We start from the raw sequence: 12,620 nt of genomic DNA on the forward strand, positions 1-12,620 counted from the left end.
TGAATGTTTTTAAACATCATCTTGTTTGTTGTAAAAATTTGTAATGACAAAAAATATTGATTTGTGCATCTCTTTACTTCCATGTGCAGCCATGTTGCCGTTGTGGCTGGTGATTTCTGGAAAATGTTCTTAACCCTCGGTTTCGAGTGTGGTTCTAAAAAAATCTCTCTTTCAAGAGTTCACACTTAGCTGATGATTGATTATAAGCAAGTTTGGCATGCTGTCCCAGGAGAGAGCCCTGAGTTCAAAGGTTCTTGAGCCCTGGGCTCCCGCCCGTTTGGAGGGCGAGAGGGGAGCCTTGAGCTCAGGTAGATCTCGACAACTCAACCCTTGATAAAAACTGATGACTAAAAATTGAATGCTATGAAAAGATATGCTACATGGTGAGAGATTAACTGTAGTGCAAAATTTAGATTCATCAATTGTTGTGCATGTTTTTGGAATGTGGGAGGAAACCGGAGGACCCGGGGAAAACCCACGCAAGCACGGGAAGAACATGCAAACTACACACAGAAACGACCACCAACCTGTTAAAGGACTAGAACCGGTGAGGTTCTTGCTGTGAGGCGACAGTGCTAGTCACTGGGCCACCTTTCTGCCCTATGGAGGGAAAGGTGAAGAGGTAGGGGTGGAAGGGGGGATTCTTCAAATCGAAGATAACAGTAATGAAAAACCCTGGCTCTTTATAGTGGGTTAGGAATAGCCTGATTGGTGAATCATGCATGCTAATGCAGAACCAGCCGTGTTCAATCATAATCACGTGCTCCTCTCGAAATTAGTTTATGAATAAACTTCACTTTGAGGGCTATCTAGCCCTTCCCCTTATGCCTTCAAGCTAAAGAGAATTGGGACACCCCTACCCTTTCGCGCGAACGGAGAAAACTAGGGGTAAGGGTAATAAAAAGTATATGAAACTGTACATAAATTTGCATATTGTACAATATGTACTATGAAACTGTAGCTTTGACACTTCAGGGTGTCATATGCAGGTTCATCTGTGTTGACATTTAGTAGTCAGGGTCCTGTGGCAGAGGTTTGATGGCTAAAGCAGAAGCCAGTTTTGGCCACATGATCATGGACAGACAGTTTCACTATGGATGTGTCTGAGTTCTGACCCTCATTCACCTCCGTCACGGGTCCCATTAGGGAAATGTCAATCTGTCACAAAGGTGTCCTCCTGAGGAAATGAAACCAGATAGCGTTCCTTAAATCTCCATGCAATCTTTGTGCTGTTTGAGATGCATCTGAGCATGCTGAATCGAAGGTGTAAGACTGGCAGGGAGAGTGTGAGAGGCATTGGCAGGCCCTGTCAAAAGAGAAGTTGGGCAATTTGGAGCAGGACAGTTTGGGTTCAGATCAGACGACAGCAGTCAGGTGCTGTCAGGACCGTCTGTCTCTTCACTCAAACATTTGTTCTCGGGTCGAAATGTGCTGTGATGTGATATAAAAAAACAGTGAACAACACTGAAATATCCAGTGATGTTGCTGAATTTACACAGTAGTCCAGATTGATATATGATAGTTAGTGCTAGTTTGGCTTTAGCACTAGAATATAATTACAAAAAAGTTACATATTAGAAGTTCAATGGAGGACCCTTTAAAGAAAAACTAATTTTATGTCTTTACTTACAGGACGAAATGGTGATTAGCACTATCGCCTCACAGCAAGAAGGTCGCTGATTCAAGTCCCGGCTGGGTCAGTTGCCATTTCTGTGTGGCGTTTGCATGTTCTCCCTGTTTTCACGTGGGTTTTGTCTGGGTGCTCCGATTTCCCCCACAGTCCAAAGACATACGATATAGGTGAATAGAATAAACTAAATTGGCCGTAGTGTATGTGTGTGAATGAGTGTGTATGGATGTTTCCCAGTACTAGGGTGCAGCTTGAAGGGTATCCGCTGTGTAAAACGTATGCTGGCGGTTGGCGGGTTATCCTACTGTGGCGACCCCTGATGAATAAAGGGACTAAGCCGAAGGTAAATAAATAAATGAATGTCTAGTTACATTGTATATAGATGAATGCCAGTATTATCGTGTTCATAAACATATAATATTACCTCCAGTATTTTATTTGTACTGCATACAGAATGGTATAGATGTATATATATATTTTGAAACTAATGTTATTTGCAACTTACACTAGACTAGGATCCCAAATACCACGATTAATTGTTTTCAGTGCACCATCTTATGTGTATTTCAATGCTATCTCATGGCAATTCATAACTCTTTGATTTAGTGGCAAATTTGTATGAATTTGTTTGATCTCGTTCACACAATTTAGCACGATTTGCTTTTACCCCAATGATGGTTGAGTTTAGGGGCGGGGTTTGGCGCCACACCTACTTTGTAAAATTGTACATTGTGACTGAACTTGTACGAATTTACGTACTAAAATGACAAAACGTAAAATAATCACGTTTCCTTGTCAGATCATGCTGTATATTTTGAAGTACCATGCAGAGACAGAAATACACTCAAAAAACTGCTTGCTGCTTGTTCAAAGTACTTATTTAGAATGAGCTGAATCAACCCATTTTTTTGAGACAACCTAATTTAAATTTAATATAAAGTTCACTTGATTGATTTGTGTTGGGACAACAAAAAGGAGTGATGTGGAACCCAGCATTTTCTACAGTGTACCTAAATGTCCAAAACAAAAGCACTCTAAAAACTAGATGCATGTTTGCAATATCATGGTACTCTGATACTAAAGTAATGCTATAATGAAAATAAAACTATAGTAAACGTCTAACAGATATAAATACCACAGTATTCAAAAAGTACTTCCAATAATACCATGACAGTACAATGATTAAAAAAAAAAATACTGTGATGCTCAAAAACATGGCAATAAATCAGTAACTTATCTGTAAAGTATCTGCAAGGTGCTTCTAAAATATAATGGTACAACATTTGTAATTGTACAAAACAAAATTAGCATTATTATGTATTATATGTAAATTTTGCTATTTACTAAGCTTCAATAAATATTTGTATGATATTCACTGTAGTAGTAGTAGTAGTAGTAGTGTATATATATATATATATATATATATATATATATATATATATATATATAGGGTGGGCCATTTATATAGATACACCTTAATAAAATGGGAATGGTTGGGGATATTAACGTCCTGTTTGTAGCACATTAGTTTATGCGAGGGGGCTTGTAAATAACTCATGAAAGAATAAAGGTATGTTAAAACCAAGCAAACCATTGTTTTGCCAACCATTGTCTTTAAAATATGTGGGGTGGTATGAAGCCACTCCTTTTCGCACTTACCAGCTGACCGCTTACCTCCATATGGACGGCTTTCTTGCTGTTACTAGTTTGTCCAGTAGCTCGCCATATACGTCGGCAAACTTGAGATGCAGAGAGGAGTTGACCATGATGAAAAGTTTCACGTCTGCCGTAGAATGGTTCTAGAAAGTAGGCAAGACAAAACCAGAAGCCAAAAAATAAAATAAACAAGTAAATAGCATGGTGAGAATGTGGTAAGAGCTGAAAATGCGGTAAAAATCAGACGAGGGCTTTTCTTTTTCTGGATTGCTTTGTCTGTTGGGTTTAGGGAAGCGGGTGGGCACTGGGCAATCGATGCTTTTGAAAACACTATGGGTTGGGTTTAGAGAGGGGGTTGGGGGATTGGTCGATCGGTAAGTCATTCAGTCAGTCAATTGACAGCGGCCTCTGGTGGATATACGCGAGAACAGCAGGCGCGAATAGCACTCGTGAGAGAAATTTGAGATCGGAAAAAGCATACACAGTGGCCTCTGGTGGATTCACAAAAACAAAAACTGCAAAAAAAAAAAAAAAGTAGCTCCTGGAACATATTTGGCCTTCTCCAGAAATGTTTATGTACATTTTCAGAATGAGCTTGGATTGGTATATACAGTACTGTAGACACTACTGCTAGAGTGAATAAAAAAAAAATGAAAGTAGCCATTCTGTTTACAAGCAGATCCCAGTTAGTTAGGTCGGTCAACCAGTGTGGTCTTGCTGGTTAAAAGTCTCCTTGGGACATCCAAAGATCCTATGCTGAAAATAATATATGCTGACAAACAGCTCGCCATCTTTTCAGCAGGGAACAAAAACACATTTGTTGTTGTTTTCTGATAGTAATTTTACTCTGGGTTTGCTTTAGGATTTTTGTTTTATCATACGCCTGTAGATAATAACTCGTGAAGGAATTTCCCTCTGCTCCTCACAAAAGCAATCCTGTTATGTAAGAACTGAGGAGCATCTCTGAGCGCTTACGTGACGTGATTCTATGAATGATTCTCCGCAGTTTCCCCCAACTGAGGCTCAAATACATTTTGATCTCTTTGTGGTTCTTTGGAAAAACAACAGAAAACAAAAGTGGATTCCGGGCACTTTGCATGCTTAGTACAGTGTGAGCGAGAGCTTCTTTTCTCCTGTAAACCCTTACAGAAGCCTCTCTACATCTCTTTGTGATGGTCAGAATCTATAAATCGCACATATTTGATATGCTGCTTTGTTCTACTGGGATTTGTCAATATTCAGACGTGCTGACAGTTGCTTAACGTCTACAGTGAACTGACCTGACATGCCATATGCCACCATGCTGAAAACGCAAGCGCACATATTGTTTACTGGTGAGTGGATATTCTGATCTAGCTTTTTTGCCATGAATTATAATTCTTAACATTTATGTTTAAAAATAATCTTTACGTCTGATTTTCACATATTTAATATTATGACTGTCCTCACAACTGGTTGCTTGGATTATAATGCATAAAATAAAAAAATTAATTTCCCTATGGAATAAAAATACTTAAGGAATGACGGGCACTAATTATTAGTATTTAAGTGCTGGGCAAAGATTAATCGCGATTAATCACATCCAAAATAAAAGTTTGTTTTGACGTCATATATGCGTGTATACTGTGTATAATTTTTTATCTACGTATAAATACATGCATTCATATATTTCAGAATGTTTATTTATATTTATATATTTTTATATAAAATATATGTTTAAGTTATGATACAACTTACATAAAAAATCTACAGTATTTAAAAAAAGTTTTGTATAGTTTTGTTTTTATGCATGTATGTATGTATTATATATACTGTGCAGCTGGGGTGTTAAAAAAAACGTAAAATAACGGACATTAGAACGGACATTTCTGAAATTTCTTTCAATTTAAATTTCTGGTAAATTTCTGTAATTTAATGTCTGGTATTTTACATTAAATTTCTGTAATTAAACAGCCGTTATTTTAATTTTTTTTCCGGCACCCCAGCTGCCAGATATAAACCGTAAGATTACGCATTTATTTTATGGTGTGTATAATATTCATATAAATATCAGAGCTGGGCAAAGACTAATCGCAGTTAATCCAAAATGTTTTTAACCCCAGCTGCCGGAAATAAACCGTAAAATTACAGATTTTTTTTACAGTGCACATTTCAATCACGTCCAATCACCTGTTCTATACACTCAAAAAATTGTGTTTGCCGTTAGTTCAAAATACTTATTTAAAATGAGCTGAAACAACACAACTCTTGAGGTTTTTGGGAGATTACTTAAATATGCTATGTTCATTCTACATAAATTTGTAAAAACTAATAAGTTAACTTAGGTCCAATCCCAAATCTAATTTTTGTACCCCTACCCCTTCCCCTTGGCTCTTGAAACAGAGTGTGAGGGAGTAAGGCTTCAAAATTTACCCTTAAGAACTTGGACAGCACTACAACACCTGCACACGTCATCATACAGTATGTCATCGAGATCTTGTGGGACTGCTATACAAAAGGTTATTATTAGGTATTTTAGATGGCGAAATTTAGCTGTTTTTATTTTTGCGTTTTTTTTTAAGCATAACAGAAAAAGACAAATGCGGTTATGGATATATTAAAACATGTGGTTGTCTGTTGTGAACATTCGTAATAATGACAAAAAAATACAAATTTGTGGATCTCCTGACTTCCGTGTGCAGCCATGTCGTTGTAGATGGTGTATTCTGGAAAATTTTCTTACCCCTTTGTTTTGAGCGTTGTCCTGAAAAATCCCCTGTTGAAGGGGTTTCTAGCCCTTCCCCTTAGCTCTATGCTACGCTTTGCTGCTTGTTCAAACTACTTATTTAAAATTAGCTGAAAAAACCTAATTCTTGAGTTTTTTGGGGGGGACAACATTATCATTTTATGTTCAATCTACTTATATTTCTAAAAACAAATAAGTTAATTAAATTGCTTCATGTTGTACCAACACAAATCTATTGTGTGGAACCACGCATTTTTTACAGTGTATAGTGCCAAGCTTCACAAAGATGCACAGGATAATAATAAAAAGTTAGATTACAATATTCTCATTGTTGTGACATATATGCACACAAAAAATTGGATTTACAAACATTTTTTAAGGTAAGTGTTAGCAAACGATTTACATATAGGCTGAATTTAAACAAACAAATTGCATTAATGTTCAACTTAATTTGTTCGTTTAAATTGCCCACATAAATTGTTTGCTAACACATACCCTAAAAGAATTGAGTAGTTTAATAAAACAAGCAGGTACAAAATAGTGATAGAGTGCTACTTGAATACGAATGTCACTGTTAGAGGACGATTCACCAAAGGCCAGGCTCATAAAATGTTATGTATGCCATTTAAAATCTATGCCATTCCGCTCAGAGTAAATGGGACTGAAATAAATGACATGGCACAATGAGAAGTACATTTCTATAAGGCACTTTTCCAAAAGACAAAAAGCTTAAAACAACAGCAAGAGAAAAGCTGTAAAAGTGAAGAGTGCTTGAAGGTCTCGGAGGGCAGTCATGTAAGTAGGTTTGGGGGCAAAAGATCAATGAAGGCCCCCTTCTCAAAGCCAGTCGGACACATCTGAAGAGCTAAGCACTGAGATTCCTTTGGAGCGAGTGTGTGCAGTGTTTGAACTCGACCTGTAGTGCTGAATTTGAGCTCACGCTTGGTTTAATCTCACATTCTCTTTTTTCATCTTGTTTAGTGTGTGCACCTCTCAACATACTGAGCCAATCAGTCCCACAGCAGAAGGAGAAAACAAACTTTTCAAAGTTATCTGCAGGGTTTGAGGTATTAGACCGTATTAATACAGTTTAAGATACAATCTGTAGGTTTTTTCACTTCTAAAATTACATTCATTACATTGTAGGGTTCACCCAAAAATAAAAATTCTTCCATCATTGACCCATCCTTCACTTGTACAAAGCCTATTTGAGTTTCACTTTTCTGTTGAACACGAAAATATATACAGTATTTTCTGAAAAATGCTTGCACCCATTGACTTTCATTGTATTTTTAATGGAACATTATTTTAAAGTCTTACCAAAAAAATTATTAATACTATAAATAGGAAACTTTAAGAATTATAGTTTTGTTTAAATGCTTAATTAATAATAAATTCAATCCACCAAAGTAAGAGGAATCATTTTTCTTTACCACTTAGGACTGTTAAAACATCCTGTAACTTCATAAGTCAATTTTTCAAAGGCTGGCTATGTGTGTCTTCAGTTCCATTTAGACATCATTGGTGTGTTTGACCATGGTTTCCTCCACACCGCTTTGCGTGGGCGCATGTGTGATCTGCAATTTTTTGCTTTTGTCTGCAGTTGCTTTCATGTGATGTAATACTTGCCCTACTTTTAGGTGAAGATTATGCTGGCGATACGTCGGTACAGTTAGAAGCGGAGAGGAGAATGTATTATAAATGCTGGGGTCTAGGCAGAGCTGCTCTTACTGTATTCCCACAGGAGCTCCTTGAGTTTGCTTCTAAAAAGCCCAACACCATCAGCGCTGACCATCAAAGACGAGTCCTTGGCCTGAGTTACTCTTCTGCTAAGGTTACATTAGCGAAGCGGCCAGGGGCGCAAACTCAGGCTCACTTCCTCCCTCCCTGCATGCTCGCTGCTGTAACATATGCGAAGATATATTATTAAACACACACCGACCGAGTAAGAGTGAAAGAGAAAATACTGTGGGTTATTGGCAGTGCAGAAATTCAGATGGCACGCTCTACAAAACCCCCTGCGGTCTTTCTGTCTTTGTTAGCTGCGCTCGCATTCGTTCAGGCTTCTGAAAACACATAATTACTCTTTGAAACAGATGAAAAGAAGTTGAGGTTTACAATGGTTGAGGATTACACCAAATGTTATCATTCTTTCTCCTTAAAGCCACGCTATCAAATTGTGTGCTCTCTATTGCCATCTTTGGTTAAAATGTAAAATTCCATTAAAGTTATTTACTTTTTAGTGGCAGTTTTACTTTGGCACTGATATTTCTCTGTTGATATGCACAGAAATACATGAAAGCTCAAATAAAATGTACACACAAAAATATTTAACGAGCCTTTATTATGGGATTTTGAAAATGACCTATGCAGTGTGTAACACAGATCTAAGTGAAGTGAAATATCCAGCTGAAGCTTAGATCTGAAAGTGCACCGTGTTTAAAACTATTGATTCATCTTTAAATGAGTCGACTCAGAGTGGTTCAAATGAATCGTGAGGATAACGAGTCTTTAGCTGTTTTGGCGTGACGTCGATATGGGACTCTAGTTTAAAGGAAAATTTAAACCCCCGGCCCCGCCCACAAACACTGTAGAAAGAGGAAGTTAGATTCTGGCTGAATCATGTTGTGAAGACGCGGTGCTTTAAGTGTGAGGGAAAGATAGTGTTAGTGGTTGAAGTTTATTTTTGCAAAAATACCTCAGCATTATAGTCCCAGCCTTGTGCAGTGTTCGCGTAATTTTTATAACAAGTGCTTCAGCAATCTACATGCTTACACCGGGAGATTCATCGGCTGTTTGTAAAGAAAGGATCATTCGATGTATGGGACTTTGTCAGAGCTTGACAGGAACTTTACAGTACACAGTTCATGGATCAGTTCCTTCCTCCATTTCACAAATGTAAGTAATTTAAGTGGGATTAAAATGTTTGCCTCCTTGTTTTCTCTAGCTTGCAAATTCTCTATTTAATTGTGTTTTGTTACTTGTAACCGCTTGTACTGCATCCGATTAACTCTTCATATTCTCACATCGCATCTAAAACCATGTTTAAAATATGCCACATGCCGCTTTGTTTACGGATTTAAATGCGTTTGTGAGCTTGCAATCATCTGCCATTTATCGTTGCTTTGGCCATTGTCAGCTGTTCTTACAAACGTGCAGCAGTCAAGTTTCAAAATAGTTCAGCTTTTGCCACTGTGTGGATTAATAGTGAATGTGTTAAGAGCAATAGAGCAATATGCTGCATTGCTTTAATGTACTCTTGCATTGGGCTCACGCATATACTCTGCACTCTAACTACTTGTTGATAAGCCGTGGTGGGCATTTCTTTCTGCTGAATGCAGTTGACCAATCACAACAGACTCATCGGACCAATCAGCGCAGATTAGCTTTGCACTAAGAAGGGGTTTAGGAACAAATTAATTGCTGAATGAATCATATGGGAGTCGTTGGGATAATTAGGTAAAAAAAAATATATTATAAGACAATGAAAGTGTTATTTTGACTTTGCATTCATATCAGAATGTTGTTGGAGACTCTTAAAACCAAAATATTACCTTTTTAAAACATAAAAGGGGCTCTTTAAAATTCAGCAAAACATTTAAAGTCGTTGTATCTAATTTGTGAATGCCTTACAGTTTAATTTATTTTCAAGTGACACATGCTGAATTTCTCCAATCATTTGGTCTGTTTTGCACCTTTAATATACACTAACAGCCACCAACTTATGAAGAATAATTTCAATACTTAGCACACAATGGCAACATTAAAATCCAATGGACATTCAGAATCCTCATTGCCCCTAACACGTTTACAATGATATTAAAGCTTGTTAACAAGTTTCTAATGACTAATGAAGGAGTTATAATGCTCTGTTTTAATCTTTATTTACAAGTAGCAGGGTATTTACAGCTACTATATATATTTATGTCTTTTTACAATACCCTTGTGCCTCCTGAAGGTATTGGAGGCATCAAAAACTGCTGTTGCACATAAAAACATGTTCTTAATCCCTTACGGCCAATTCACATGGGGCATCAGCGCCAACCTTCCCATTCACTTTGAATGGGTGACGTCAAGCATTGCCAAATTGAATTTTGGTTCCAACGGCGCTGCTTCAGCAGTGTAGCTTGCTGCAGAAGCCTTCTTAATTTTTCAAGCACCAACGGAAGAATCAGCCAATCAGATTGCTGTATGCAAATACACCAGCTCAGAGAGCAGCTGATTGTGGACTAATTTCATTGTCTGATGCTGCTATGATGATCTGGTCAGCCCCAACTTAAGACATGCCCTCTGTCAAGAGCTGACACTAAAGCACAGAGTGAATCGACATTAGTGCCGCGGCGGTAATGGTCCTTTTAAAGAGTCATTCTCTGAAATCTGCTGCGTAAAACGTGCTGGATAAGTTGACGGGTCATTTCGCTGTGGCAACCCCCGATTAATAAAGGGACTAAGCTGAAAAGAAAATGAATGAATGAAAAAGATAAAAGTGTGCTCCCTACAGGTAGTTTGTCGAGCCCACTCATATGTATATATATATCATCTGTGCAAGGCACACTCAGAATTTCATAATGTTCTGAACTTTTTGTGTGGAGTGGGGAGTTTTTGGAGCTGGGTTTGTGGATAAGATGGGGGTAAGATGGGGGTAAGATGATTTGAAGTGAGGGCTTTCTGTAGAAAGAAACTTTTGAGTACTGAGAAGTCTAGCTGAGTGAGCTCTAATACTCTGGATTCATCTTTTTATTAATGTGGAAAGTTCTATACAAATGAACTGAATTGAAATAAGCAAAGATTCAATCCTTGTAATGAGAAGCAGGAGAAATTTGCAGGAATAAACATTAGAATGACTTTGAATGTTATGACAAGGTAACTAGCTCAGTTTTTCTTAAAGAGCAAAGCTTATGGGTTTTGCTACATAAAAGCAAGTGGTCAGCAGTGGTGAGATTTTACCAGCAGTGGTCCAAGGAGAGACAAACCACAAACCAGCAACCGGGTGTTAGGCGCCTAAGACTCATACATGCACAGATCTGGTTCAAGCCAACAGAAGATGTACAGTGACACAAGTCATACAAAACCACACAATGATGGTTGTTGTTGGAATTTATCACAACACACAGAGCATCACACTTTACTGTGTAGCCACAGACTACCCAGCAGGCACAGGACATCAACATAATGTCAGGTTGACGTTGTACCCCAACGTCGTGGTGACGTTGCATTTTGTTTGGAAATGAAAACGGGTTAACGTCAGAACCCAATGTCAGGCCAACGTCAATGTCCAACCCAAAATCAATCAAGTATCAATGTCTAATGATGTTACAGCTTGTTGTTGTGTGGACATAACCACTATGGGGTCTATCAGACGTTGGATTTTGGTTGCCATATCTTTTGAATAAAGATCAGGATTTGACATCATTATGACATTAGTTTAAGATGTTGGCTCAACATTGGATTTTGATCACTTTCCAACACAACCTAAAACTAACCAAATATCAGCATCATTTCATGTCATTATTGGACATCAAAATAACGTTGTCCTTGTGGCTACACACTGAATGTTGGTCACATGATGTCACTACAAATCTAACCTTCCTGCTGAGTAGTGTCTACTGTATGAACCCGCCTCGTCATATAGTTCAAGTTTGATTTATTTATAAAGCATGGTTTGAAATGGCCACAAGGCCACACAAAGTGCTTTACAGATAAGATACAAACAATCAGTAAGGACATAAAAGAGAGCATAAAAGATGTAAAATAGATTATACAAAAACAGTTTGGTTTCAATGTCTAAACCAAGAAAGTAATTGACCCTTTAAATAATTCCACCTAGTTTTGATCCATAATATATGCTTTATAATATAGTTCAAGAATGGTACAAGGAACATAATGAATGGATTATTGTGCTGCTCTGGCCTTCTTATATCGGTTTACGTAAGGGTTTTATAAGGAATTTGCGACAGATACAAAATGCAGCAGCCAGCGTTTTAATAAAACTGAAGAAACAAGAACTTAGTACACCAGCATTAATAGAATTACACTGGTTACCTGTGCACCAAAGGGTAGATTTTAAGATTATTCTATTAGTTTATAAGGCATGAATATAACAGTATGTGAAGTGTATGCATTTTATGTATTTATGTATATTGTGTAGATGTGTGCAGGTGTGACGGAGTGACCCCAGTGGGCCCACTACATGGCGTGGAAGATATATATACAGTGTCCCAAAAATCCCAAAAATATATGTGCCAAAAAAAAAAAAAAAAAAAAAAAAAATATATATATATATATATATATATATATATATATATATATATATATATATATATATATATATATATATATATAAATACAAAGTTTTAAAAAAACAATAAAATATAAAGACAAATATATACAATGCAAAAATAAGCAAAGAGAAAAAAAACAGCCAGGTTAACTGACGAGCGAGCGTGCTTTAGCAGAGCCGTGAGCGACTTTTAGTAAGTGGATACTTGTATACAGTGATTACGTTTGACTTGTTTTTTTTCCCTTTGATTATTTTTGCGTTGTATATATTTATTATATAATTTTTTGGATTTTTGGGACACTATATATATATATATATATATATATATA

At 37.1% G+C, this 12,620-nt stretch overlaps 2 protein-coding genes across 24 annotated transcripts in view; one reads left to right on the forward strand and one right to left on the reverse strand.

Moving 5' to 3' along the window:
* Nucleotides 1-12,620, reverse strand: part of med27 (mediator complex subunit 27) — a 241,308-nt gene that overhangs the window by 142,263 nt on the left and 86,425 nt on the right. For 14 of the 17 annotated variants that reach the window (XM_073909251.1, XM_073909247.1, XM_073909249.1 and 11 more), the window contains one exon: nucleotides 3,305-3,429. The exons of 2 other annotated variants lie outside the window; for them this stretch is intronic. The gene's annotated coding sequence lies outside the window, so the exon portion shown is untranslated. Of the gene's footprint in view, nucleotides 1-3,304; nucleotides 3,430-7,742; nucleotides 7,913-12,620 lie in introns of all 17 variants that reach the window. One more of the 17 variants, XM_073909246.1, reaches the window with a different exon arrangement.
* ntng2a (netrin g2a) overlaps nucleotides 1-12,620 on the forward strand; it is a 121,600-nt gene that overhangs the window by 35,305 nt on the left and 73,675 nt on the right. The gene's annotated exons all lie outside the window — the stretch shown is intronic.

The sequence above is a fragment of the Danio rerio genome, chromosome 8, assembly GCF_049306965.1.
Source record: "Danio rerio strain Tuebingen ecotype United States chromosome 8, GRCz12tu, whole genome shotgun sequence".
NCBI classification, from domain to species: domain Eukaryota; kingdom Metazoa; phylum Chordata; class Actinopteri; order Cypriniformes; family Danionidae; genus Danio; species Danio rerio.